Raw genomic sequence first — 5,484 nt, 5'->3', positions numbered from 1 at the left:
AGCTTGCACAGAATGGAAGGAAAGAATGAACTCACTATGTGGTATGTGTGTGTACGTGCGCATGAAATTCAAACCAAATGTCTCACAGAATTAAGAGGCTGGTTTGCAAAGACACCTCCTGTGTTAAAATTGTAAGCTGATCATGTTCTGCAAGCAGAAAGAGATGAAAAACAAATGCTGTAGGCCCTGTAGGTTCATAGTCACCTGGGAACACAGGCACATGGGAAGCTCCCAGCATGAGCCAGCATGAGCAGCCACACTGAAGCTGGTACCCATATTAAACCTCTTCCTGAATTGGGACGTGGTTGTGAAATATTGGCTTACCTCTAATTCTTGCCACATGGGACTGCTTCTAAATCTAAATTCATTCATTAGTGTTTATAAGGCGCACTGAGATCCTTCTATGTGCATGGCACTATTGAAATGTTAAGTGTTGTTATAACTCACGCTTGCAAAAGCAGCTGAAGATAGATTTACTTCACGTGGCAGACGGTAATGGCTCACTTGGAACAGTTACACGTTCTGTTGGGTAAATAACAAGAGTGCTATAAATTGTAGCAGCGATATGTTTACATAATCCGCTGGTAACCACTCCAGAGGAGCCCTAACAGTCAGCTTAATAACACACATTTAGAAAATGATGTAAATATATGTATACGTGAGGCAGTAAAATGGCTGCAGGAAATACAGAGCTGGCAGTTGCAGATAAATACTGTATGTTTTCAACGCCATATTTTAATGTTTGTATAAAAACATGTCCATCCAGTGGCTTAACATGATGGCCTAGCAGTAAGTGGAGTGTATTCCAGGGGCTGTCACTGATGTGTGCACCAGTGCTATTATAGATGCACTACAGATGGGCTATACAGTGAGCTGCTGAGTTTGCAAGTAGGCAGTGCTGCTAAAGGTTTTCAGCCATGTTTGGTCCCCAGGACAACCCCCTCCATCTTCTCATCTGTTTTGGGTGTGTACCTTCACTTCCAGTTCCTCCCACACTCCTAAACATGGGACCACCACATTTCTGCCAAGCAAGTGGCCTCATCTCAATCTGTGCAATACCTCAGGAAAAAAAAGTCCTCCCAACTTTGCTTTGCAGCTCTGTGGCACTTACATGGCCGTGTCTGCCTTATCTTGCCTTAGTCTGGGATATTTCAGGTAGTGATGTTTTGATGTAAGGAATATTGCTGTAAAACTGTACGAAGCTGTATCTTCAATACAAGTCATGATATTCTTGAAGGCTGTACTCACAACTTGTAGGGAAAAATCATGTGGTAGTGTAACTGTGACAGTGAAACCAAATTCTGAGCTAAGACTATTCTGAAGGTATTTTTTCAGCAAAAATTCTGAAAACATATTTTGGACCAAAGGAATTTTTTTATGGGAAAGGTATATTTTCATCAAAATCACTCATTTTGACAAGGAAAAAGGGGAGGGAAGCATACAAGAAGACATTTATTTTAGTGTCACTGACAACACACAAAGAAAAAAAGACAAGTTTTTGTCAAGATGTCCTGTCAAAAATGGTTATGTCTATCAGCTTTATTCCAGAGCTGTGCTGATATGCCTACTGTTACATACATAATTCATAAAACATGAGCTTTCTCTGTAATTCTTCCACCATCTCGAGTAAATAAGCTAAATGTTATTTCTATGTATTAAAAACAAACTAAAAACACTTTAAAAATTATTATTATTTCAGGACTGAAACTAATTTTGATAGAATGAAAAAAACAGGCCTAAAACCAGGAAAATTTGTCTGAAGGCCTGTTTGCTGCAGTGGTTCTCAGACAGGCTAAGGGCCCTGTATTCTTACAGCTTTGTTAATGTGATGTCATACCATTACTTCTGTGTTTATCTATCTGTTTTCTGTTTTTCTTTAAGTCTGTGTGAACTGGAATCCTGTGAGGCTTTTCCTCTGCATCTATGGCAGGAAACTGGGCAGGACAGGAGCAGGAAAGGTCCTGCATCAAAGCTGAGAGAGAAGAGCAGCTTTGGAGAGTATACTATCTTGTTAATGAGGACTGCTTAGTTGTAGAACAGATCTTACTGTGATTTATTTTTTATTTTCTAATTAGAAACAGGAGCTAAACAGATACCTGTTTTTATCCATCGTGAATGTCCAGTGTGAAACCTGTTATGTTATTTAGTATAATAAGGGTTAAATCCAAATCAAAGACTTAACTTTCTCAAGTAGTCCGTCCAAACTATAAGTAGTATGGCAAAGTTACAGACCACTGCAGATCTTGAGAATTACAGTAAATTAGATGAAGCCAGAGGGAAGTTTGGATTTCATTCTTATCTGTGTGTGCAGTAACTGTATTAGGATGAGGACATGCTCCAGAGATTGATTGTCTTTTCCTGTAAATACAATGGAGGGATGAGCCTTCAACTACAGAAAAACCCCACCCTGCCATCAAGAGGATATCCACCCTGCCTCTTCTCAGTTTTTCTGATAAAAGCCCTGTGCTATGGGATAAAAGAAGCAAACTGAAGACAGAAGCATGAGGGTACCTCTGATTTAAAACACTATCCATCCTATTTAGGAAAATCTCTGGGACTGTACCTTCTCTTACCCCAGCAGCTGATAATAGCTCTGTTTCTCATCAATGTTCCTTCCAGCTGTGGGACAGGGACAGTTTCAGTTTTCATATGAATATTCTTAATTCTTCCCAGGCATGTAATTTTAATAAGAATGTGGTATTTACGGTATATTCTTTTCTCATTTATTTTGGGAAAGTGAGAGAGACACAGATCAAAAAGGAACAAAAAAGAAATTACCAAGCAAACACAGCTGAGATGGGATGACACTGTTCTTATTAAGATCAAAATGTCATCGAAGCAGCAAGGAGCAAGATGAATAGTGTGATGTTTTAACTAGGCTGATTTGTGGTTGTCTCACAAGAGTTGCAGAGAGACAACCCCCAATGACAAGTAAATTTTAACTAAGATGCAGGTCCTTCTCTTTCCCGATTTGTCCTAAAGACAAAACATTAGGAAAAAAAAAAAAAAAAAAAAAAAGTGGCTTTTTCTTTCTTTCCCTTATGCAAGTAGTAAGAAAAGCTGGATAGGATAAATGAGGTAGTCTACTAAGTAGGCTAAGTTTTTTGGACAACATATTCAAAGGAGTGTTAACTGGGAGATAAACTACAAATAGTTTTGTTGCTTTTTGTTGGTTTTTTTTGTTGGTTTTTTTTTTAAATATGTGCAGCCCAGTAACTCCATTTATGTAGTTCTGAAGGATGGTTACTTGTGTCCAAAGAATCCCTGTCTCAGTATCCAGTGAGAAGTGGGATATCTAAATATTTCATCTGAATGAAATATCATTCATTTTGAGATGATGGCTTGATTGTTTTGTAACATTTCTGGTTAGGAGTTTCAAAATTCCTAGGCAAGTCTGAATGCAGGATTAACAATTCAGGGAATTGTTGACTTTGACTTCTTTTTTTTTTTTTTTTTTTTCATCTGTTTCTACTTTGTGTAACAGATTTTATTTTTTGAGGCAAGAAAAAGACCAAGATTTTATTGTGTTTTTTTCTTTTCACCTGCTGAAACTGACTAAAAACGTCTTTCTGCTCAGAGTATGTTTAACCAGCAACCATATGGGTTGGGAGAACTTCTGAACCCTAGCATAACAGGAGACATTTCAGTATGTGGTCTTCCTTTTCATGCTATAGTATTTTCTAAACCACCTGAGACATTTTTCATCAAAACAAATATATGTATATTGTGTATGCATGCTTCCACAGGTATGTATATGCATGTAACTCCAGTGTTTTATTGTGTTACTTACATCATATGTGCTATCTGAAGGAACTGGTGTTTACTTTGTAAAATTTGAAATGAAACTGTTGTGACATCAAGAGAGAGATGGCAGCTGAATAGTGAAGTACCTTGCATGCCAGCCTGTATAAGGGCAGAAGGACTTGTGCACTGAGTCCTAGCAGGACCCTGTCATGGTGCTGCCTAGTTCCTAAAGCATTTCTTACTCCATTTCATTCTTCCTAAGTTGAAGAAGGCAGTTTCAGGTTTGAATATTTTTTCATCTTTCTTTCAATTCTTAGAGGCACTGAAATAAGTCACTTTTGAAGGAGTGCTTTGGCCTGGCTGCAGGGATTGTTCCTTGAGGAAGGCAGCCAGTGAAATACCCTAGAAACAAGAAAGAAAATGAGAAAAACATCCCCAGTGGGAATGATTTACAGGCAATCTCAGTGAGGTTAGCAAACGGAATAAAAGACAAATCTACAAATGGAGGCAATGCAGAAATGAGTAACTGATCTCTCTGCAAGCGGCAGTGTTCCAGAATTTGGGATCAGCTCAACTGAGCAGCAATAAACAAACAAACAAAAAACAATAAGGTTTACAATAGTTGGGATCATAAAGAACTTAAAACCATTCTAAAAGCCATTTTGATACAAAGCCAACAGCAGAAAGAGCAAAACTCTGAGTCAGTTTGGGCATATTTGAACCTTGCAAAAAAAAAAAACCTGACCCTCCCCTTCACCTTAAAGATCTACCATGAGCACACAGTGTTTTATAAGACCTCCTTAGCATAGGCTAATCATCTTTTTCTATTTTGCAAAGCACTGTACATGATGAGCCTTCTTTCACAGGAAATTTTTAGGAAAGTAGTTTGGAATTTTCCACCGTTTTCGATTTTTTTCTTTTATTTTTGGTACAAAAAAAAAAAAAATTCAAACTAAGTTTTTTGAGAATAACATCTTTCTCCTGACAAAACTTTAATTGGAAAATGTCTTTCAGTTCATGAAATTGTGATCAAATTTTGATAATAAATACTGTAGCTTAAGTCTGGGTTTTAGTATCTTGGATGAGATCACAGATTGACCCAAATTTAAGGCATGGTATCTGTGTTGGTTTCCTGAAAAGTCAGAAAACAGACTGGAGCTAACAGAAAACTTGTCAAGGCCATCGGTGTATATTCTAAATGTGAATGAATTCACACCAGTAAAACACAGTCAGGCCAACCAAAGCAATAACTGGTGAAGCACCATGATGGATTTTTCTGAGTTATTCCTTTCCGTTCCAGTTCTGAGTTCCCTATACGACACTCTGTTGCAAAGCAGAGATGCGACAAAATCAGGCTTTGTTGATTTTGCAGTTTCACATCAGCGATGTCGCAGATCAGATTTCTTCTTATACTCATAATCACTGCCCCCTGATTATTGCTGAATCCCACTCTGAATACTTCTAGTCATTTGCCCAGACCCCATTCTTAATCACATGGCCAAACTCCTCACCTCAGTAATAATAAATCAAAAACAAATCTGCCATTTGAAGTCAGTACATCCATTTTGTATTCTGCAAAACAGATTCGATACAGACTGTTCAGTGCAGTGAAGTGCTATTATTGATGAAACAAAGCTGAGGCATTTCCCACACTGCAAGCCAGGATCCTTTCACTAGAATCATGAGATTTTTAGTACTTGTATGGCTTTTATAGCTCAAGGACAAGAAAAATGTTCAGCC

This window comes from Coturnix japonica, chromosome 2 (assembly GCF_054131305.1).
Source record: "Coturnix japonica strain WE chromosome 2, WE-NBRP24, whole genome shotgun sequence".
Lineage (NCBI taxonomy): Eukaryota > Metazoa > Chordata > Aves > Galliformes > Phasianidae > Coturnix > Coturnix japonica.
This window is presented reverse-complemented; position numbering follows the sequence as displayed.